Below are 25,660 nucleotides of genomic sequence, written 5' to 3'. Positions count from 1 at the left end.
TTAATGCGAATGGCCCGCTACTGATGCATACGAAGGAGCTATCGCCTTAGCCAGCGAGATGCTGGGAATATAACGGGTGTAAAGTTCATGTAAGCAAGCACATCATGAACATTTCCTAGGATGACGAGCGCTAAAATTGCCGATGAATAACTACACCGACGAAAGGGACATACGACCGACCGACAGAAGAGGCTCTCGAAATGTTCCTAGAAATGTCACACAACTAACCCAACGGTTCACGTTCCTACATGACCACTTTGTTCGTGCTATGTCCGCCTTCGCTTTTCCTTTATTTCATTCGTGGCTTGCGTGACACCGAGTTGCGTGACACCGAGTTGCGTGAATATTATTATCCCATGCCCCACAAAATGTATGCGGCGAGGCCAGTTTTAAAATAAAGAAGAAATCGCATCGCACTGTATCTGCGTAATTAAAACTACCATTCGCAAAAATTCGAGTTATTTTTTGTTATTTTATAACAACATTTGTAACAGTAATTCTCGGGGTTTCACGTCCCAAAACCACGATATGATTATGAGAAATTCCGTAGTGGGGGGCTCCGTAAATTTCGATAACCTGGGGTTCTTCAACGTGCACCTGAATCTAATACCAACATTTGTATCATTAGTGACTTGAGTGATTAGTGACAATAGTTATTAGAAGTATTAGTGACAGTGACATTTTCTTTTCTTAGAGCTTGCGCGAATATCACAGGCAGTTGAACTTAGCACTGATTCTTAAGCAAGCCTGACAACCGCAAGATTATTTGTAGGACTAAGTTCTCTTTTTCTTTTTTTCAGTTTATAACAGCGCTACCATGCAACTTTTCAGAAGAATTACTTACCAAAGCTATAACATCTCATGTTTTGCATTTCTTCATGGGAGTCCACTTGTACTAAATGCTAGACTATTACAGTGCAGGAAGCTTCAACCGAGATGGACTCGAGGCAGCGCAGCTTAACATTAGAGCCGTTCCCTGCGCGCAGTCCCAGGACGCCATTTGCTGATACAAGTGCTGTTAGAAGCGAAGCTTCCCAAGTGAAATCTGCAGTTTCTTATCTCTGTGGAAACTGAAAGTCTGGCGCCTCTTTGAAAAAGCTTTCTTTCTCTGTATCTTTTCTTTTTCTAACGCTCTCGAACGAGTGCTGTGTAGTAGGGAAAAAAGGGCACCAAAGCAAGAATTACGAGCCAAATAAAAAGAAGACAAGAAACAAGCTTTAAGGGGAAAAGGTAATTTAGGATCCATTAAGTGTCGTTTTCGCTACTTCGCTTCATATCATCCGTCCCAGCTGTCATCACCGAACTCCGTTAAGTGAAATGGAGCCTCGCTAACTGCCTCTGCAAATGGCCGTCCCGACTCGCCGTATGTGCACACAGCATATGCAGCATGCGCTTTACCGTAAGCGCTTATTATCTTTTATGCCCTCTAGCCGCCTGGTTTCCCCACAGTTCACTATATACAGCACACAGTGTAGGTGCAGTGACCACACTTTAACACTGCCGTGAAACGTAAGACTGTGGTAATAGTAACATCAATAATCACCGGGGTTTTACGCGCCAAAACCACGATGTGAATAAGAGGAACGCCGCAGTGAAGGGTACCGGAAATTTCGACCACCTGCGGTTGTTTAGTACACGGGCCTCTAGCATTTCGCCTCCAGTTAAATGCTCAACACTCACAGAAATCTTAATAATAATTGCTGCGGTTTAGCGTCCCGAAACTACGATATAGTTATGATGGATGCCGCAGTTGAGGGCTTCGGAAATTTCGACCAATTTGGGTTTTTTTAATGTGCACCTATACACGGGCTTCAAGCATTTTCGCCTCCATTGAAAATGCGGCCACCGCGGCCGGGATTCGATTCCACGACCTTCGGATCAGCAGTCGATCACCATAATCACTAAACCACCGAGGTGGATCCCCCAGAAAGCTTACCCGTTCGTGAGAAGTGCATGTGTATGGGCGCGATCAGGAGTGTGTTCTTTAAAATGATGGCGATCATTCTTCAGGAACAAGATACAGACGAGAGGATGTAAAGTATTTTAGAGCGTGGCTTGAGGAGCCAATGAAAATGCGAATGCGACCTGCTACCTGAAGTGATGTTTTCTTTCTTTCTTCTTTGATTCCCGAGCATTACACAAGGCTTACTTACGCGTGGGTGAAGATTGAATTGCTCGAAAAAGCGCAAGAGTGGAAAGGGTGCTGCAACCTCACTGAGAAAAAAAAAAAATAACAATCACTACTTTCGTATTCGTGAGTCGTACCTGAGAAATGTAGCGGAACAAATGTTCTTTTTTTTCTTTCTTAGAAATTCAGTCGGAAAGAAAATCGCATTTGAGAATTATGCATGCCGTTCCCGTGATCAAAGCATAATGGCAAGTTTTACTGTCTTCCCATTATAATACCAGTGCTTTTTTGTTTTTTGTTTTTCTAACGCTTCAATAACGCCGAATTCGCTACGAATAATGATTGGGGTACATTGAATTTCACCAATAAACGGACTACCGCACCTGGCTAACAGGTTCCTCTGAACAAAAAAAAAGTGGAGGGGGAGGGAGGAAGTTGAAATATGAAATTCGGGCTGATATCACGATGCCAACGTTCTACAGGTGCGACACCTGGGTTGTGCGGACGGTACGAATTTGCATAGATATGAAAAAAAAGTCGAAGGGGAGGGATTCGTGTAACTTTTCGAGATGGCTTCTAGTCATGGAACTTTACGATGGCATATGCGAAGTAAAAACGGCTCGATTTCGTGCATGTGCTTTTGAGACTCCCGACGGGCGGTGCCTGTTGCCGAGTCTGGTATTGCGGTCACGACTCGCGGAATCATCTGATGCCGAAAATTCTCGCTTAACTGTAAGCCCCGCTTATTTCGACAACTTTTGCGGAAGAAAACTTTTTTCGAAATTGAGTAATCACACGGCGCACGCAGAAAGAAGTCGGGGAGCACCGGTTATAAATGAGAAAAACTTTATGGGAAGTTAATAAGGGAGTTAGGAAGTATACTTTTTGGAATCAACACCCGAAGAAATTTTTCGAACTAGAATTAATAAAAAAAATCTCTGTGATGTAAAATAGGACGTATAAAAATCGCGTAATACAACAGCCAAGACAAAATATGCGCTAATGATTTATTATCTCGAAAAAAAAATAGGTGGCTGGTTTCCGTCAAGTGTACGTTATACATGCGCATAATATCGACACTGGCTAATGCTAGGTCTTGGCTCTTATGCACGAAAATAATACATGTCCACAACAATGCACACGTGTAATACTCACTCGTTCTCGTGCTGTTCTGCGCACTACAAAAGTTCAGAGAAATTCGTCGCAATTTCGTGTACAGCGATGCCGCTCGCAGCATAGCTGGGAAAGCGCAGCCTAAGCCAAGCCAGGCATAGGCGAGTGAGTGAGAGCGGATGAGAGCTATGCGGGTAAGCACTGAGGGGGAGGGGAAGTCTCTTTTACTTTGTGTACAGTGTGCTTTGTGTCTCCCATGGCCATTCATCGCGTAGCAATGACCTTGAGTGCCCGGAGCGCAAGTCTGGTAGGTATGGCATCCCGCCACGTGATCCTCTGTAGAGAGGCGTCGGCGTACTCTTGTAGTATCGCGCTCAGTATGTAGCTACATCACGCGAGCGCGTGGCGGAGCGCTCTGCAAGGTTGTACAGTGGCGCCGATCATGGCATATTTTCGAGCTATCGGGAGAGAGTTTGGCTGCTCGTGCGAGCGCGCACCGCGCCCACTTGCTTCCTTTCGCCCTGGAAGTTGTCATTTTCGAAGCTCATATCACAGCAGGGCAAAACGAGGGCGAGGCTGAAAGCAAGTGGAGGCGATGAACGTTGAAGAACCCCAGGTGGTCAAAATTTCCGGAGCCCTCCACTACGGCGTCTCTCATAATCATATCGTGGTTTGGGGACTCTAAACCCCAACAATTAATATTATTATTATTTGAGTTCATATGTGAGCATAGATGCGCGCCGACTCAAGGAGAAATTCAACGAAAATTTCACAAAAAAACAGTTGACAGGCCGCGCCAAAGTATCCAGAAATAATCGACGCACAAGACAGTTTCTACGTTATCTCGCGTAGGGGTGACAGAGCAATTTTCTCCTGTCTGTTGTTGAAACAGCTTCATCGGGAATACGATATAGAAATTTGAGGCGTCACGATGATTTCGAGAAACATAAAGGAATACAATTATTTATGAGGTATTACGTGCTAGAACCAAGACATGATTATGAGGGTGGAGTAGCATTGGGCAAGTGAGTTCTTCGCGCAGGTCTTCTGCGCAGTATACCTATACCATAATTATGAAGCGCGCCGTATGCGGAGGGCTCCGGAAATTTAGACAAGAGTGAAACTATCAATGTTCTCCGAAGCTGCAACGTTGTCTTCTAAATAAAGTGCGGCTTCCATAATCATCCGCCGAACTGCAGCAGAACTTCTCCGACCCGCCGCGCAGTTGCACAACTTACGGTTGGAACAGACGCGTGATAATCAGTCACGCCTGGCTTCTAGTTAGGAAGTAATTACGTTAAGTGCTTCGCTTTGTGTAATTGCGACTCCACCCTTCTTTCGCAACGTTCTTTCACCGCGTGAAGTTCCTCCTCCGTGGCTCTCGCAGTGACCACGACTTCTCGCTAACGGCACTATAGACGGCCGCGTCCATTCATCATTTGCCTCGAGGCATTAACCCAACGTAACTAACCCTCGGTATTGTAAGCCCTGCTCATGTATACGGCCATTGCCGGCGAAAGCGTTCGGCTAACAACGACTGTTGGCGAGTTGTGATGCCGTTCGGAGGAAAAAAAAGAAAGAAAATTAGAGGAAAGCTTCCACGCCATTAATCAACCCGGGATTATCACGGTTACATATAGAACTCGTGCGCACATATCTTGCGACAGCCGTCGGTGCAATTTCGAGCGACACGACCATTTTTATAGCTTCCGGCATTCGCTAAACGAATAAGGCTAGTATCATTTGTAGGCACTGCTGTTTTTCACGTCACTGCCATTCTTAGTCCCGGACAGCCTGCGGCATCGGGTTAAACTATTCGGGAAAGTTCGAGTCGCTTCTTTTTTCCTTCGTTCACTAAATGACATTTAAAAAGAAACATGACTGGTCCAGTTGTTCTGGCAAACACTCGCTTCTGAGCTGCTATCATTGTTGTCGATAAGCGGTGCAGTAAGCAGTGTGGTAAAAACGAAAAAAAAAAAAACGGGAAAGCAGCGCGCACCAAAACCGACTTGGAGGGAGTCGCGTATGCGCACGCGCTGAATGGTTAATTAAAAGTTAGTTGTAGTTCATCACGAACAGTACTCATGGATTGAAATAGGACACTGGGACTGTGTGGCCGCCTGTATATGCAGCGCCTCTCGTGGGTGTTCGTGAGACCAAGGTGGTGGTGGTATAGAACGAGGCGGAAAACATCTACGCAGACAGGATTGCTGCGTAGATGTTCCCCGCCTCGTTCTTACATATAATTACATATGTAAGAACGCTTACATACGGTTAGTAAAAAAAAAAAATTTAGACGAAGCTTGAACTAAGCCGCGCAAGGCTTGAAACAGCGAAACGGGACGATTCTGAAGACTAATCTGATTGCTTCCATGTTGTTTCTATAGGCCTTAGCTAAATGATGCAGGTAGTTTCTAGATTGCTTCTAGGTCGTAGCTAGGATTTAGCTGGGTGATGCTAGGTTGTTTATACGTTGATTCTCAGCGCAGAGAGGCTCGAGTTAAACCACAGACAGTCACAGACACGACGCGGATGTCCGAAATCCAGAGACAGAACCTCGCGCGGAAACCAAGCGCTCGCACCTCTCATAGAACTACGGGCACGTCGTCCTTGGCGTAGGCCTCCCATCGCTTCGGGGTTTTCTCGCGGCCGCAGTTGCCTTTCCCGTTCCCTAGTATTCTCTTCTTGTACATACTCGGGCTCTTCGGTTCGCCACCGTCACTTCTCAGCCATTTGTTGGGCTAACTGTTGCCTTCTTCCTTTTTAGTGGAAGTTGTGTGTAGTGGGATTTACCCATTCTCTGTGGCACGTACCCGTTTATGATGATGACAGCATTCTGATAGGCTACACAGTGGCACATACCCGTTGGATTACGACAGTTTTCTTCTTCATTTTTAGTGAACCAGTAGTGAGTAGTGGGATTTACACAATTTCTGTGGCTACACCCGTTTATGATGGCGATAGTTATTTTCGGTAAGGGGTGAAAAAAGAAGGATTCGCTAAGGAGCTTCGCTGTTAAAAACAAGAACAACATACCTGCGCCTTTTTTGTTAAGCGTTAAGTGCGCTTCCGTTCGCACAATGTAATAAGGCTGAACGGACGGGGTAATTCTTTTTAGAATGCATGCAAGCTGAGCCTCGTCGGCGTGAGCGCTACAAGCGAGGGGCGTTTCTGTGACACCTATAGAGCTGCTTCGCAACCATTGGTAGACCCAGGTGGCAAAGCGGCCTCAGGCAATTTATTTTCAAATCAAGTTTTTCGTGCACAAACGGAAGAAATAAATTGAGACGAAAACGAGGTGCTGAGTTAAACTCAGAGATTTGGCGAAAGTGCGACGTAAAGCATAGCACAGAATGCTTCGCTGGCAGAAAAGAAAAGAGAAAAATAAAAGAAACAGGGCTAGACAGTGTAGAATCAGTCAAATTACTGAGCCACGATTTGTTTTACAGTACTTACCATACTGAAATTCGAGGAGTTGAGTTCCGTTATGGGACAACGTTGACTCAAGTTGCACTTTTGCGCGTCTAAATTGTTACAGTTAGGAAGTTGTTACAGTACAAGTTAGGAAATATTTTCCGCGGGACCTCTTCGCGTTTTAGAATGCTTAGTATGAAAGCAGACCTGTAAAAAACCCTCTGCCAATAGACGTATGAAGACAAAGAGTGGAGGGACATGATGCTTCGCCTCAGCGGTCTAACGCGTCACCCCGCGGTGCGAGGGATCGCCTCAGCGGCCTGTTAGTTTCGTCTAAGAACCATTAAACATGTGGCACGAGCCGACAATCGCCAAGATATGTATAGCTTCTGCCGCTGCAGCCGCATACAGAAAAAGAAAACGGGAGGACATAATTTAAAATCGAATAGCCAAGTCTAGGTTTGATAATATTTAGCGCACAACTTCGAGACACGGAGAACTCGAGAACTTTCGAAGATGCATTCGTGGTGCAGTGAACTTCAATACACTGATTACGAATCATGATGACGAGTGGCGATAGGCAATGTTGATCCGGTACAGCACATCTCGCGCGCACTTATTCAAGCTTAGAATTGCCGCGTCTTCGTGTACGAAAACCAACGAGCGAGTGACTGGACGCCACCAGAAACGGCGCACAACAATCTATCTATCTATCTATCTATCTATCTATCTATCTATCTATCTATCTATCTATCTATCTATCTATCTATCTATCTATCTATCTATCTATCTATCTATCTATCTATCTATCTATCTATCTATCTATCTATCTATCTATCTATCTATCTATCTATCTATCTATCTATCTATCTATCTATCTATCTATCTATCTATCTATCTATCCGCCTACGACTTAGTGTTCTCCTGGCCGTTTAGTCAATGGGATGTATACCAAAATTTGTATGACATAACATGACTGTATGACAAACATATATGACAGGTCATTACATGAACATCATGACACGCATGTATGTACAGCATGATTTACAAGACATGGTCTCGGGGCGCTCGCAGCCATTTAAATAGAGTTCCACTTATTGCCTGGCTGAACACAGAGCTATAGCTTGTCACGGATAATTTACGCAGGTTCACTCGTATGTACTGGCCTTAGCAAGAACCTGTGCACACGCGTGTGTGTGTGTGTGTGTGTGTGTGTGTGTGTGTGTGTGTGTGTGTGTGTGTGTGTGTGTGTGTGTGTGTGTGTGTGTGTGTGTGTGTGTGTGTGTGTGTGTGTGTGTGTGTGTGTGTGTGTGTGTGTAGGTGCGCGCGTGTGACCGCGTTTGTGACGGGTGGCAGGTTATATGAGAAAAGTTGACAACAACGTCAGGCCGAGAGACATTGCAATGAATGAACGACATCGCCTGTCGCTGCTCCCTGCACATCCTCAACCTGCAGCTGCTCCTGCAATAACGGGGCATATTGCCGATCGAGAACAACGCCGTGTTTCACGTCAACGTCCGTCGATCAAGCGTTGTAGACTATACGGAAGCCAGCAACGGGTGTGGTGGTGCCCGCTATTACGCTCCGCGTCGCTACATGGAACACGCATGGATCCCACCGGAACAAGGCACTCTCATAACGCGCTGAAGGATTGCGGCCCACTTTCCGTTGTCGCCAGGTTTATGTCGCCGCAGGCCTGCCACGGGCTTTGTTTATTGTTCTCAACGAGATTGCATGTATAGACGAGTAAGCGTGCGAAGGAGAGGAATGGAGCTTGATAGTGCTGTGCATATGTAGTACCCAGAAAACCATCATCTATTCCAAGGAAGGCCCTTTGAAATGTCATTCGCGTCGTTTCCTCTAACACTCTTATTTCCATAATACATTACATTCAGAGAACGCGTAATTTATTTTAACGCGATAACGATAAAGAGCTCCTTTTGCACAAATTTCGGTGTCGTCATCGTTGGTTGTGAGAGAAAACTCGGCGTTCTCCGTGAGCGAAAACTAGAGATGAATGCCAATAAATTATTAATAAGAAATCGTCGGTTCCAGTGGGAATCGAACCCAGGCCTTCTGCGTGGCAGGCAGCTGTTCTACCACATAGCCAAGCCAGTTTCTTTTATTTCATTGTATTTATATTTAATAAAATGCGTATTAGAATGCACATTTAAAGAGCACAAATAGCGAGAAACAAAGTACAATCACATAGCGACAATAAGCGTTCAAGTATTACTAAGGAAACACTCGAGGGCTAACATAAAGTGCAGTAGAACAGTGAGAGTTCTTCATATATTCAAGTCACTTCCTTTTATAACACTTATTTTCGTAATACAGTACAGTTCAGAGCACGCGTAATTTATTTTAACACGATAGCGTTAACGGGCTCGTTTGGCCACGAATTGCTTGGAACTGCTTCCGGTGCACGTTAAAGAAGCCCAGGTGGTCGAAATTTTTGGAGCCCTGCACTACGGCGTCCCTCATAACCATATCGTGGTTTTGTGACTTAAAGCTACAACAATTACTTTAGTGAATGATTAGGGCCACCTCTAATTTTGTTTTGGTTTTCTTATTCATGATTGAGGCAGTACGTTGAAAATTGATTTGTTTTAAGCTCTTCGTTTAACGCGACGCTGAACAGAGAGGCTTACTTGGAAGATGCATCACAATTTCGTCATCTTGCGACTGAGCCCGAAACATTAAACGTAATTAATATCATCCTCGCATCAAGCGCTTGTAGCAACCAGCGCCTCAACGCTACCCTGTTATCTGGGACATGCAACCACCGGCTTGACGACAGAGTCACGTTAAGCGGGCGTGCACGCGAGCATCGGCCGCATAATTTGACAACGCAGGCAGACGCCTTCATCAGCCGTGTGTCCTTAAGCACGTTCTCATGACGCCGGGATGAATCAATTAGCGACGCTCTTGCAGTTACAACTACAACACGAGGCCATCGAAGAAACACACAACAGTGTCATGCTGCACGACCGTCCGTGGCAACACCAACGCGAAAACTTCGTCTGGCGAACGATGTCAACGTCGTTAATTAAGCAAGCTTAACTTTCTTTACGCAAAGTCTTTCCTCTTCTGAATGCGCCAAATATCGAAAGAAGGAGGAACAACGGTTAAAACTAAACCGACGCGCACGCATCAGCTCGCACACAGGCGAAGGCGCAGATTACTATCCAAGCCCAAGAGACATCACGAAAAGATGTCGAGCAGCTGCTCCAGTCGTTTATATTAATGCGCAAGCATTCTTTGGCGAGTAGCACGGAAAATATTCGATGCGAAGGCGTGTCCGTAACTCGTAAACTGTTGCGCGTAAGAGACGTCGACAAGGACACAGTGACACACACTGAGAGCAGTGTGCGTAACCTAACGTCTCGACATTCGAAAAAAAGAGACAGTTTGACAACTCCAAATGCTACTTCTTCATTGTACTAGCCAGATGAGGTGATGGTTAAGCATTAGGTTAAGAGAGCATCATACTTCTTTGAGAGGATTCGCCCATGCGCACCTTGCCTTGCACTGTCGCGATTTTGGTTGCTGTCCGGCGTTTGATAGTACAACTGTGCTCTTCAAACAGAGTGAAATGTTATCACGCGATCGAATTAACCGCGGCATACTACATAAGACAGAAGGGACCCGATTGTTTGAGTCAGCCCTCCGTCTCGTTACTGTATAACGAAGTTGCCTCATCAGGTTCCGGGTAAACATCGCGTATTGTTTCGTGCAGTGAACATGCGTATTACAACGTCCGTCCTTGGTTTCTTAGTATCGGAGTTTTTCCTCGATGATAGGCTTTGTCATCTCTTCCCATGTCGGCTGTGCATTTTACCTTTTTGAATTATTGATAATCGGTTGCGTTCGCCTGGGACTGGGTTTGGTCGCGTTTGTGCGCGTTATATATGTGTGGTACGACCAACAAACTTCAGTTGATAGTGCCGTTTGCGTCCGTAGTCTGCCTTTCGTCTGGGATCTGTAGCGCTGTGGCCACAATGGGAATGAGAACTTGCGAACGAAAGACGGTCTGGATTCTGCCGCAGGAGAGGAGGTGTTCAGCGACACTCCTGGCGCATGCGACTCTTTAGGCCGACGTGGACCCAATCTGTTTAAACGTGCGCTGTTGACTTTCTTACGGGCCACCAGCATGAACGAAACTTTGTAAACTTGTGTGGCTGTATGTGTTATGCGCGATGCTCTACAGCACCTTCTCGTGACGATGAGGATGATGATTAAGATAACAAAAAAAAGTAAAAGAAAATACGTACGACGACAACGAGGTGGCTGCACTAGCGCTTTTCAAATCACACCTGGCTTGCTATTCTGGACACTGTCAAATTCCGCCATATTGTCAAACTTTGTAATGGCGGCATTTTAAGCCAATAAGAGAGGGCGTAGCAGCCCTCTCGGCCAATCAGAATTGACCAATGGCGTAATTTGACAACATGGTTGAATTTGACAATGTCCAGAATAGCACCCCTGAACAAGCCTAACATAAGCTTTCTTTTTTTGTTTTATTCTATATTTCGGGTGACGCTGGTGATAACGTCAGTGGAGCGCCGCTCGTGCTATACGTACTGACGAAACACACACACACACACACACACACGCGCACACACACACACACACACACACACACACACACACACACACACACACACACACACACACACACACACACACACACACACACACACACACACACACACACACACACAAAACAAGATACAGTAGAATCGAATGAAATCGTTGCAGCATACCAGTCCTGCTCTCTCTTCGCTTCGCTTAACGACAGACAAGGCACCCAGCGAACCCCCGCTCTTTACTTTCATTAAGGACCCTCCGGCTAAGGTTCGCGAGCCGTACCGTCAGCTAAAGCTGTCGATATCTCCGGGGACAGTACGAGCGTTCGGGCGTAGAGCGGAAATAAATGACTCTCGAGATCGGCTCGCACTGTCTCCCGCCAAGGCGGTGCGAGTGAAGATTCGTGCACTTGCGCGCGGGGCCGCAGGTCGAATCGGTCGCGCTTGAAGAAAACTTGGCTCTCGTTATAATCGATAGGGCTCCTGGTATAAGAGCACACGTACACGAAAGATTCATAACGAGCTTATGTGGGACGCCTTCGAGCGAAGGGCTCCGTAATGAGCAGTCAAGAACCACGGTGTTTTCTAATAGACAAAACTTAATGAAACCATCAGACAATAAAACTAAGGAAGGTATAGGGGACATCGCTTGTGTGTTTTAACTGTAGGGTAGTAATTATGACATCTTCAACGGGGATCGTGCTTAGAGTTGCGACATGTTCTGGGCCCATGGCAAAGCAGCACATGTGCGCTACGTGCCACGAAAGCGCTGTTGACTTTCTTACGGGCCACCAGCCTGAACGAAACTTTGTGAACTTGTGTGGCTGTATGTGTTATGCGTTTATCTCTGTATATATCATAATCGTCACCCAGCACCTGGAGTAGCATCTCAGGCAAACATCTCCAGCTTTTCATTAAAATGTTTATCTCTCTCTGAATGGAAAGGAATAAAAGTGCATGGAAAATCAACTTCCGCTTGTGGGGACCGAAACCTACAACCTTCTGAGAGACCATTCGGTTGCTCTATCAGAAGCTTGAAGGCTCGGTACCTACCTGCGGCAAGTTGTGCCTAACACAGAAAAGAGTTGTGTCTAACACAGAAAACTTCTGTCGATCAATGCCCCCTCTTTCGTTCACAGTGTTCTCTAGTTTACTCAAGCATGCGTGTAAGCGTAATTGCACAGCGCCCATGCATCTTCATGCAAAGGCAGGGTCTTGAAATCGGACCCGTGTTTTGCGGCAATGCACCGCCGCAACTGAATCACCCTTACGATTCGTGAATGGTCAGGTTACAGACGGGACGTTTGTCGATTTTACGGACTTCGCACCGAGTTTAGTTGCATAGGGGTTAACCACTTCTCCTTGTCAGTGTTCTTTGGTTTCTCCGCGCCCTATCAAGAATTGCGCTATTTGATGATTTATTACGCATACCGTGTTATCAGGCAGACGTTGCGCGGCTTGCTGAAAACGTTCACAAGCCAGTTCGAGGTGCGCCAACGAATCTCTGCGTCCTTATACAAGAGGGTAGCTGCGCATGCGCCCATATGACATTGCTTACATATGCGGATGGCGGCGGGGCATCGAGATGTGGTTGAATGAATGAATGAATGAATGAATGAATGAATGAATGAATGAATGAATGAATGAATGAATGAATGAATGAAATTTTAAGCCCCAACGTTCCAGAAGAAAAAAGGCGGAGCGAAGAAGAAAAGCTAGAACCGTAGCTCTAAAAGTTACGTTGACTTACTCCGGTAATCATGGTTATCTCGTTTTAGCAGTCATGCTCATCAGTAAAATACATCATTAGTGGTTTTCACTTAATGCTTGGCTGAACACCGAGCTATAGCTTGTCACGGATAATTTACGCAGGTTCACTCGTATGTACTGGCCTTAGCAGGAACCTGTGCACGCGTGTGTGCGTGCAAGTGTCTGTGTGTGTGTGTTTGTGCGTCTGTACCCCTTGCATATTTAAAAAAAAACATATTTTTCCGCATATATCATACTTTGCCGAAGCCTGCCACTTTCATCGCATTTCCAACCGTGACGTCACCACTACAGACGAAGCGCACAAAACCTCATTTCATTTTCTGTGTTGGTCTGGTCTTTTATCCCAGATTTTGACAAACGTATACTGCACGTATGAATATAAAACAGACGCGTACTTTCGAAACCGGCGTCACAGCTCGTCTGTCTCTGTCAAGCTTTCATACATAAATTAAAAGACATAATCCGCATCCGTTGCTCCCGTCTTCGATTGTGCACTGTAAAGGTCATCAGTGAAGACAACAGGATGAAGCTGCGATGCGATTCCTTTATTTCTCTCTCTCCCTCTCTTTTTTTACATTGTGTGTACTCGCTTAAAATTTCTATGACAAGCATCGCGGAGCGGTCATTTGTTATTTCCAAAGTTATGCCTAGCTTGTAGATATCCTGCTGTCAAGCACTTCGTACAACGAGCACTCAAGTTTAGTTTTTCGTGCCCCAGGTCTAATTGCAATTCTTACCGTTTGTTTGTTTGTTTGTTGTTTTTTTCTCGCTTGCGGAGATCGCGTTACTCTTATGAGGGAGAGAAAAGCAGAATCGTCCCGGCGGATCCATTACAAGCCGACTTTGTGCCTCGTATAAAGTACACAGTAAAGCCTTCCTCCATTGTCATCAGCTTCCCTAAATCGTTCATTACAGAGGCGGAGACATTTTTTTTTTTTTGGGGGGGGGGAGGGATCAGCCACCTTTTATGGAAGTTCGTGCGTGTATTTTTATGTGTGCGTGTATATATACTCATGGTATATATACTCATGGAAAATTGAAAAATGCCCCGCCACGGTGGTCTAGTGGTTATGGCACTCGACTGCTGACCAGAAGGTCGCGGGATCGAATTTTCGATGGAGGCGAAAATGTTTGAGGCCCGTGTGCTTAGATTTAGGTGCACGTTAAAGAACCCCAGGTGGTCGAAATTTCCGGAGCCCTCCACTACGGCGTCTCTCATAATCATATCGTGGTTTTGGGACGTTAAACCCCAGATATTATTATTATTAAAATTGAAAACCCCACCCCGATATCTTTCAATTTTCCATGTGTATATATACACGCCTTTATCGTCTTCTATCATATTTTATTCCATATATTCCACCACGTGAATACGCAGCAGCCGTTTGGTCTACGCGCGGACAAACCTCCTTGCCCTTTCCTCTCCTCCTCCTCCTTTTTCTGCAGCCTGCGTATGCTCGCACGCAAATTGAAATACACCGAAACCAGGGTGTAAGAAAATCTTACACCGTGACCGAAATATAACTCGTCTGGTTTTTTCACCACTCTAACGAGACTCGTCGCAGACCCACGGGCGAGAAACCAATTTCGTTCTCCGCATGTCGAAGGCAAAGCGAAGCTTTAGAGTATTTTTCTTGCATTTTTTTTATTTATCTCTCACCCTTTCTATGTTTTCGCCCGCCAGATTGCAAAGGCATCGTTTTTTTATTTGGATTTATTGATTTCCATTTTCTTCACATTGACCCGTGCCAGATAACCAGTACCTTCAGCGTAACTGGTAGGTCGATCGAAAGCGAGTAACCGGGACTTTTAACCGAACGTATACCGATACGTGCACTGCCGTGCAATGACACCTTGAACTTCGCCGTTTTTAAAGAAGGAAGCTCTGCGACGAGTCGGGACGATGTTAGGTCGTTGCTGCTTATTGTTGTCCCGACTTCCGGCCTCGCTCGTACCCAGGAGGTTCAATATTGGGTTTACAACTTAGGGACGACAACTATGTTGAGATTGTTACTTGCTACTACACGTGCGGAGTATTTCGACAGCAGCGGAGCGACCTCTTTGAACAAGCTTGTAGAGCTTCAGCTGCATGCACCTAGGGCTGGGCTCGCGTACTTCCTACATACTTTGCAACAAAAAGCGAGAACAAACCTAGAATAAGAACTTTACTTCGAAAAAGAAAAAAGTCGATGAAAAGCTGACTCCGCCTAGGTGTGACGATAGTTGTAATATCTCCAAGTCACTCTCATTCGTCAAAACTTTCTTGAGAACTATTTCTTCTATGTCTCTACTTGACCTATATTTGTTCATCCTTGCCCCAGATTGTTTGATAAGATTAACTGCTAATTGCAACCCTTGCCCTCTTGCAAAGCTGTTACCTCTAGTATTTACGTTAATTATTATTTATACCCATCTTCGAACCGACAGTTAGTTTCTACTTCGAACGAGGTCTTAATTAATTTTTTATTGCTGTAGGACATTTCCAACGGCTCTGAAAGTGATGCTGCTATTCCTAGAGAGAGAGAGAATCGGGATAAAAGAAAAGGCATTGAGGTTAACCAGGATTAACCAGGGTTAAACCTACTGCATGGTAAGCTACCCTGCACTGGGGAAGGGGGTAATGGGAATAAGAGTTAGTCGTCGATATGGTCAGTACTCTAGTCAGTGCTATTCGTGTGCCACTGAGCAAGATGCAGACACCGATAGCTCGAAGCGTGTTGCAACTGCTGTACACCATCACTTTAGTTCTCGAAAGATTTCCCAAGTCCACTGCTTGAAAACACTATAGGAGGACCACCATGGCTTCACCGTCGACAAGATTTCGGGTGCATGGGACGGCGCATACAAGTTGCATAAGGCAACGAATTCACTGCACTAATTTCAGCCACGGGACTGAGTCGCCGTCTGTGATGTCAAGCGCGGAACTGTTGTTACGTCGACTGCAACAGTGACGTTTCTCTCCTGCTGTTCCTATATATACACCAGTCTTGTCTGAACGAGTTACCAATGATCCTCATACCTAGCCTCTTCAGACCCAAGATTTAGAAGTCACATCAGCGTATATACAAAGCAGCGATGGCGTTTGGCAGCCGTTTCAATACAATCTTCTATTCTTTCCATCTTTTGTTGTTAATACGGCAGCATCGCAGTTTTCGCCCAGAATGAGGTATTGGCAAGACGATATCTAAATATATGGGTGGACACAAAATAGATCCTCAGTATAGCTCACAGCGGCACGAGCTACAGAGGTAAAAACTGCAGAATGCCAATCACGAGTGATCTATAACAATGCGAAGACGCGCAGATCAACTGCCGTGAGAGCCGGGTAAGCCACTGACAGTAAGAGACGCACCGTTTTAGAATTTCGAATTGAGAAAATCTATGCACTCGTGGCAGCTACTAAACGACACTTCCAGCTCTTATCAAGCTACCCATAAATAATTAAAAAAAATCTTCCGAATCTCAGCGTAGCTAACGCTGAGGTTCGGGACATCTCGAACGTCCCTACATATGCAATGCCGTTGCTAGAGCACAGAAGCTGGGTTTGGGTACGGGCTAGTTGGTATTTCGTTGCAAACTTGCGTACTGCGCAGACAAAGACGAAAAAGAGTAAGTACGAGAAGGAAGCTCTCGTCTTTGTCGTTCTTTGTTCTTTCGTCTTTGTCTGCGCTGTACGCAAATTTACGCTAGATTACCACCAGGACCATGGCACGAAAACTAAAAAAGTGAAGGAGAAAAAAATATATTGCCCGAGCAGCACTACGCATGATTTCAGCGTGAGGTGGTTAGAGCGCGCTCGCTTCCGGGAACCCAACCGCTGACAGCTCGCTTCTCGGTGTTGGCGCAACGGGATCGAGGCTAGACGGGCTATACCGCTCGTCCTAAAGTTTTCACTGACTGATTTCATGCCACAGAACATTTCTGAGCACGTGGCGCCTGTGCGCGCATTATCTTTGTATGCGTTTCGTTTTACTCCTGTCTCGAGGTTGCTAGATTTATACCCTCGCTCTATACTCCACGATCTTCTCAACGACACGCACCCCGCGTCAGAGGGAGCCGACATCAATTGTGTACGAGTCGGTTTTCCAAAAACGCTCCTCAACGCATTGCTCTGCGCTCGTTCTCTCAATGCTCGCCCATAGACCACGCTGCCGATCGGTCGTGAAAGCGGCGCCGAAGCGTGTGCGAGGCAGCAGTCAAAACCACTGCCGACGTGTCTCATTTCGTGGCGTCGATCGGAGCTGCTCGATTTAGTTCGACCGTGGTGAAACGCGTCGCCGCGTTTTTCCCTCCGATGTCTGTTCTTGACGCGGACATTCCGAAATCGCTGTCTCTGTCTCACTCTCTCATTTTTTTTCGGTTTGTTGTTACTTTATCTCCTATTTTTTTTATCGTTGCTTCGATTCTGCGTTGTCACAGAATTCGAGGAACTTATAGCGGGCGGATTATGCCAACTCGACAACTCTTTTTCAGATGCCGCTCTTGTGAGCGCGGAAGCCTATCGCGGCATTCTGAGCAACGCTGCGAGTAAACATTGGCGAATTAACCTTACTAAACCGTCCTCCACGCCGAACGATACAATTGTGCGTAACTAAGCTTGGTCTCGTGAGGATGTCACGAAATGATACGCACAGCACACATTTTATGTTATTTTTAACGAGAGAATGTGAATTAGGTATACACACACGTTTCGAAACAGTAAGATCCGTACGCGCCTGTTCTTCCTAGATGTTTTGCTTCTTAAGCGCACACATCAAGGAGCACGGACGCTTTGCTGTCTTCGCTGACTCAACAGTCATCTCCGAGTGGTAGTAAAAAAAACATAACATAAAAGAAGTGTTTCTTTTCTTCTCTTTTTCTTTCATCCCAACTCTCACGCTTCATAAACTTTTGCCTTTCTGCGCGTGACGAAGGTCCTTTTTAGCCCTTGTACGTTCATTTTGGCTTCTTTGCTTCCCAATGGTTCGAAGCCCACCGACATGCATGCCGAGTGACGCAATCACTACGGCAATCCGTCGTTTTATATCCGGAGGAGCTGTTATTCCGCCGCATATAAAGAGGCGCGAATGAGGCAATCGCTTGACGAAAGCATAAATTCCAGATTTCTCGACGACTGGAGGCTTCAGCCGATCTGCACGGTGGCTTCGAATTCTTCAGCGCCACACTTTATACTCGGTCCTCACATCAGCATCTCTGTCTTTCTCTCTCTCTCTCTCTCTCTCTCTCTCTCGCTCGCTCACTAGAGGCCGAGTCTTACATTTACGGCCTCTCATCGAACCTTTCGCAATGAAACGCGAAAGCGCTCTGCTTAGCTTATGTGTAAAATTACGCAACACTCGCAACTGGGTGTATACGCAGCAGGCGCTGAGCATCTTGTAGTGACGTACGCAATGACGTAACAATGCTTCTCCACGGCGCGCTGCAGTATGTCGATGATCCGGCCCCCAGAAAGTTATGCGCCACGGCCTTTCGCAGGATGTCTGCTGATTTAATGTCACGCACTAAAACACCTTCACGAAGACAAGCGAACAATTCGAAAATGCTGCAGCACTTGGTGCCTTCGTACGCGACAGGACGACCCGAACGCCACAAAAGAGGCACCGTTGTCTAAGTACACTCCGTATTGTATTGTCAGGGTTTTACATCCCAAAACCACGAAACCCACGGTATGATTATGAGAGACGGCCGTAGCGGAGGGCTCCAGGAATTTAGACCAACTGAGGTTCCTTAACGTCAACCTAAACCTAAGCACACGGGCCTCTAGCATTTTGCCTCCATCGAAAAGCGGCGGCCGCCGCCGGGATTCGATCCAGCAACTTTCGGGTCAGCAGTCGAGAACCATAGCCACTAGACCAAGGCGGCTGTTTAAGTATATACTCCGGATGCCCCGAACTAATTTTGACCCGTTCAGTTTCATAATTACGCGGCGAAATTTCAGCGCATGAGCACTTTCGCGCTTTGTTCCGATCAGCATACACCCTCGGAGTCCAGGAATCGAACTCAGAACCTCCTGTCTAGTGGGCTAGCCTCAGTACGTTTATCTTCTTCTCACTCTCTCACTCTTTCTTCATCTCTCGCCTGTATGTGGCACCTTAGTATTCCTTCGATAAGACCACTTCAACTTTCGTTCCGTTTATCTAGGATCAGACAGCGGACCAGGAAAACCCCAAATTCACCTCGTATATATCGATGAAAAATAAAAATCACAGCGTCGTTTATGCACTGGTTTAAAGGCAAAAGCCATCTTCTTTTTCTTCTCCGTCGATGTATTGGTCCTCTCCCGCTCCGTCCCCGCCCCCCTCCGAAAGTTTTCTTCACCTACCGTGGTTTCGCACTGCATGCCTCCCTTTGACCAAGCAATGATGTCGTGTAATGACGTCATAACATTACGTTCCGTTATGTGACGTCTTGGTCACGGCACGAATTTCGGCCAATGTGACGTCTTCAAGTGATGATAATTTATTGCATCACTCAAGATGACGCCGACGGTCAACTTTCGCGTTTGATGACGCATCCAAGGCTTTTGCCATAATATATACTTTAGAAATATACTGCATCTACGGTTAAGAAACAAAAACAAATATAAGCAGCGCGTGTTTGAGAATCTCTTATACTTACGCCCGTTGACGAAAATGCGACACAAGAAAAACTGCGAAGCAAGACCATCGCCATAGATCGAACGTTCGCATCAACTTCGAAAATCCTTTGTGTAAGCAATCTATATTTGACATCCCTTTCATCTCGCTACATATATACGTTATTGGATCCCACGAGCGGAATAACCTACGTAACGTGAAGCAGCCAAACTGCACACTATCGGTGGTGCCGGGGCCACCAACACAAACAAGTTTTCTATGCTCAACACACACCTCTACGACCGCTACAGCTTCGGCTTATTCATAGATATTTCCCGGTTTTCATAAGCTTCTCACGATTGAGGCATCTTATTTTTATTCCCTGTTCTTGCCAAAACTTAGAAATAAGATCCCAGGAGCTTTGAACTTTACGGGGTCGTTCACTGATCCGCTCAATTCATGCTTTATCCTGGTGCACGACATTCCAACGTCCTTATACACACCTTTCTCGTTGAACGGGGAGACCCTGTATTTACGCGATATATCGGCTACGCCACCTCTGAAGTCACCTGGAGAAATGCAGATTATTTCTTTCTTTTTTTCTCTCTACCTAAAGGATGAAAAAGAAAAAAAAAAAAACGCTCGAACGCTTTAAACTCCGTATCAGAGCCGGCACACACTGTTGACTTATACGAACACATTTCATCAGACCTTATTTAATAAATATGTTTCCTTATACGTTTATCACTGCCGCTAGGTTGGTTGTGCGGAGCTTTGAAGACGGAACGAAACGTTGGGAAAGAAAGAAAGAAAGAAAGAAAGAAAGAAAGAAAGAAAGAAAGAAAGAAAGAAAGAAAGAAAGAAAGAAAGAAAGAAAGAAAGAAAGAAAGAAAGAAAGAAAGAAAGAAAGAAAGAAAGAAAGAAAGAAAGAAAGAAAGAAAGAAAGAAAGAAAGAAAGAAAGGATGAACTTCAGGACGATTTGATCTCTGACCTAAAAAGCTAAGGCCACAAAAACAGACAAAACATTGAAATGTTGTCACGCATAGGTTAGCTCATAGATGGCTTTGGAACATGTATTTATGAAAGAATTTCACGGATATAACTAACTAACTAACTAACTAACTAACTAACTAACTAACTAACTAACTAACTAACTAACTAACTAACTAACTAACTAACTAACTAACTAACTAACTAACTAACTAACTAACTAACTAACTAACTAACTAACTAACTAACTAACTAACTGACTAACTAACTAACTAAATAGATCAAATAATTAATTAAAATAAATAAATAAATAACTAAACTGACTGCGGCTTGATGTCAATTCTACTACTTCCTCTCAGCAAACCTCCCCGAACCGGCGTTCGGAATAAGTCTCCACGGCATTTCCTGCAGTATATTGCTCTATGCTCGCTCAAGCCTAATGCCTTTTTCTAGACATTAATGATGACGTTTGATTTATCGTGCCGCCATAAATTCGAACGACTTCTTACACACCGCGAGCTGTGCACCCAGCGGGCTTTGGACGGTTAACCGGAAGCGCTTCGCATTTACTTCCGGTACGCGTGCAAATAGCGCACGAGTCTGAAGTATTAAAGAAGAGAGGCGCGTTCACTGAGGGTCGGGCCAAAAGATTGCCAAACATACACGAAGCGACCTCTGGCATGAAAGAAAGTCGTAAGAGATAAAACGTGGTAGCCTGAACAACACAAAGATAGAGAAAAGAAAAAAAGAAACGTGAGAAAATTTGGGGATTTTTCTGTTTACGCCACGCTCTCGATAAATATATTTATACGGAATAGGAAAACAGTGGCACGATGTTTCCGGGCGCTCTCACCACGTAACGCTCCTGCAAACATCGGTCCAATGTTGAAGGAAACGAAGACATCACTTATTCGATTCCACGCATTAGGTAGAGAGCACTCGCTTCCCCGTTTCTCTGCGCCGACATTTCCGTTCATTTATTGATGCCTCACCTGGAAATCAGAGCAAGCGCGGTTCCTTTCGTAGAGCAACGCATGGCGTGTTACTGTTTTTTCGCTCTCTGCCACGCACTATGCCGCAAATGGCGTATCCTTGCCCGATGTTACTTGCTCTTACACGAGGATCCTGTATGCATATGACTCTCATGTCTCTCACTTAATGTCCTCGGAAACCTATAGAGTAATCGATATTAATCAACCGTCACTATAAATTGTTTTGTCAGCGTCTTCGTAATTGGTCGCATACGGATCTGAGAGGATGCGGTTCTCTTCTTTAAAGAGGTTCAGCGAGACCTTCCCGAAATTGAAAAATGTGGCTGCAATCACTTGATGCAAGGAAGGAAACAGGTTGACCAAGCTGCTGCTATTTCGCATGCAAAGCACTGTATTGGAATAGTTTGTCTTGTATATGGATGTTAATAAACAAAAGCCCATTAGGCAGAGCACGGCCACAAAAACAGTGCAAACAGGCGCTTTGACTACTAACTTCGAACTAGAACGTCGGTGCGTGCGTGCGTGCGTGCGTGCGTGCATTGTCTACTGCGTTGATTCGATGGTCTAAAGTAGTGTGCGTCAAGCTTTCTGTTTTCAGAGGCGACCGTCATTCATTTTGCCGGAACATTCCAGTTTTCGTAAGAGACACTCATTTGTGAGGTGTTTCGTGAGGTGTGTTGGCGGTATTACAAGTGAGGCCTCCTAGCAGCTTCCGGTATCCACACGCTTTCTAGCGGGTCTGAAGGAGGAAAGAAGGGAGGAAGAGAAACCAGAAACAATTCCTCAGTGCTAGCAAGCCTGCCCTTTGTAAAGAGTTAGTTTGAAAGCCTTTCTTTGTGCTTCATGGGACTCTAGGACATCGAGCTTATGCAGCATCAACCGGCCAGCGTGAGCGGCATTACTATTATGCCTCGGATCGCATTTGCCGCGGATACTTCTCCTTGAACACCGCTGTTTTCTGGTATCGGCTCTACACAGGGCAACTGACGTCAATTCTATTGACTTCGCCTGTTATTGGATAGCATTGTTTCTTGGGGAGCACGAGGCTGCCAGCAACGCTGCACTACGTTCCCCAAGAAACTACGAGTAAGGAGGTTCTCGCAGTGCTGTAGTGGCTCGAAAAAAAAAAAAAAGAAAGTTAACCGAAAGAGACAAATAGCGTACAAAAATTTCAAAGACAGAATGTCGATCTGACTTCAGATAAACAGAAAGAAAATAGTCGATCGGAAAGACAGGGAGAAAAGCCACAACAAAATATAAAACATGGGATGCCGACTGACGAATAGAAATAATGGAAAGAAAAACGTCTTTCCAGTACGCGCTTCGCTTTGTTCTTAGAATAGGAGAGAACTGCTGTTGACATTGATACACTAGGAGCAAGCTCTGCACGTAGCTAAGGAAAAGTTTCATCGAGGGTCCTGGTCACGCCACGCTGGCCTTTGTTTGACAGAAAGATAAACAGTCTGTGCCACATGAGCCGGTCTTTTTGATGTCAGTCGTAAGTGTGTTGAGCCTGTGTGAACAGTAGCACTGAATAGAACAACAAATCAGGCAAAAGTATAAACAGGCCACCCCCCCCCCCCCCTAGTCACCTAAGAAGGGGGAGGGCGCAATGTCTGCCCCGAACTGTGACTTAATAGGGAGCGCGGGGGGGGGGGGGGGCGACGCTGCGATGAACCTTCGCCCACCCTGAAGGGGAACCCTGCGCAAGCCCATGCACGTATGCATACGGGCGCGCGTTCTCACCACTAGCGCGTCCGTTGCGTTGAAGTTTTATCTTCACCTATATCACCCCGTAGTTCAGCGCAAACTTGCGGACGACTGCGTAATTAAAGCATCATCCAAGAGAGGCTTATACGTTTCGCCGCGGGGTGAAAAGTTTATCCAACGGCACACGGACAGCGGGGCACGTGTTCTTCCGCGTGCGTAGGAAACACTCTAATCCCACTTTGTAGGCATAATATAATATATAATTTTTGGGATTTTACGTCCCGAAACCACGATATTATGAGGAACGCCGTAGTAGAGGGCTCCGGAAATTTCGACTACCTGGTGTTCTTTAGCGCGCACTTAAATCTAAGCACACGGGCCTCTAGCATTTCGCCTCCATGGAAATGCAGCCGCCGCGGCAGGGAGTCAATAACGCGGCCTTCGGGTCAGTAGGCGAGCGCCATAAACACTAGGCAACCGTGTCGGTGACTTAGTAGGCATGTAAAGAAGAAGGTAAAAAAAGGATGCGAAATAAACTTAATCCGTAGTTCACGAGTATTCAGCCTGAAAACTCTCTCACTCTGCTGAATCTTCTAGTTAAGTGCGACGAATATGCTCAAACGGGTTCAGCGCCTTTACCCACGAACGGTAATCGCGTCTCAAGTGGATCTTGGCAGCTGGGATTTATGAGAAGTCTTGAGCTATACGACAGATATGAAGCCGTCCTTGCATTAAAGCCTAAGTTCGCCTGGGGACGAGGTTAAAGGGCTCCTAGACCGCATCTGATAATTTTTTTTAACATTTCAAGTAAACGCGCGCATCGATTTCAGAATGACGTCACAATCCACAACGCCAAACGCGGCAGCGCTCCGAGCCGCGGGCGACCCACAAATCCCGAGAAGCGTTCCCTTATCCTTTCCGGGCCTTTCGGTAATCCTCAGATGCCTCAGCGTTCGCCGTGACGTCAACATTGTCGTCTGCTCATGTCATCCACAAAAAGAACCTGTTTGTCTGCTCGCAGGTACGCGCGCTCGCCGCTCTTCCTCCTCGCACGGCGAGGAGGAGAGACGAGCCGACGAACGGAGCTTAGCGAAGGAAAGAGCGAAGCGAGAGAGGGCCCCTTTTGGATCATCAAATGCGTGTAACTCCGCTATAACGGCAGCGTTTCGAAAAATTGACACGTCTGCGTGTTCGTTGCAGACTCGTGCACGACTGCAATAACACAACAAAATTTCGACCTCCGAGTGGTTTAGGGGCACTTAACACTTGCATGACTTGTAGCAACGTTTGAAGCGGGATGCGAAAACCACCGAATTATGGTTCAGCTTTGGTTCTTGGTATTGAGTTTCGTGCATCGCGCGTCTTCCGTGAGCACCGACGATTGCATATGTATGTCGGAGGACACAGTCAGAAGTACACATAAGCCACGTCACGGACACATTGGAGATTGCGCTGTTCTTATGAACGCGCTGTTCCTTATTGCATTAAGCGAACTCATAGCCGGTCTTCAGCCAATCGCTGAAGTCAGCTGCTCTCATTTCGCTCTTTCTCTGAACTCTCTACTTTTCTTTCGGTATATAACTTGCGCGGCAAGTTACCCTAAGTACTAAATCTGCTTTCACGTCTTCCTAATGGCCTCGCTGAAGGCCGTCCGAGAAAACCCACTCTGACTCGATTTGTCTCTATAGCGAAAATTTATCACGATGTCGGAAAAGGAAAGGCGAACTGCGTAAAAGAAAAACAGAGAGAAAAGAACACACACCCACAGAAACGTATTTCGTGAATAATCTTCGTATCCGAAACAGCTGTCTGAAAGTGACAATTTCATAGTGAAAAGCGCTGTTCAGGCGTCACGGCGCACCGGTGATATACGCAATCGTTACATCAAAGTCGTGCATCGAACGCTGCACCGCCACGGCAGCCATGACGACTTAATTGAGAGAATAATATAACGTTTAACAGCGGACCTGTTCAAGCTTGGCAAAAGTCCGCATGGCATCAGCATATACTCGGCCCGGGTATGCGCCAAAGAAATTGTGCAAGCCTCGCTACGGAGTACGGCATGTGCGAAGGAATGCGAAGACAGTGGAGGGAGAGAGTGGAGCGAAGGAGAGCGAGGGTGAGCGGTGGGGAAGGAGCGTGGAGCCTGACGTGGGAGAGAGCAGAACCTAGTAAAACTAAGGTCCCTCTATTTAGAGGGACCTTAAGCAAAACGGGGAGTGCCGAGACAAGCAGCCGGTAAGGTGGAAGGAGGCGAGCGTTAATCGAAAAGGCTATGGGAAGAGGCTGTGGGACCAAGCAAGTGTTTGCGAAGTTTTGCGTTACGTGGACTTCGAAGTTACACAGTAAAAAAAAAAAAAAAACTCTGCTTGTCGGCG

This window comes from Rhipicephalus sanguineus, chromosome 6 (assembly GCF_013339695.2).
Source record: "Rhipicephalus sanguineus isolate Rsan-2018 chromosome 6, BIME_Rsan_1.4, whole genome shotgun sequence".
Classification (NCBI taxonomy): Eukaryota; Metazoa; Arthropoda; class Arachnida; order Ixodida; family Ixodidae; genus Rhipicephalus; species Rhipicephalus sanguineus.
Note: the sequence above shows the minus strand (reverse complement) of the source record.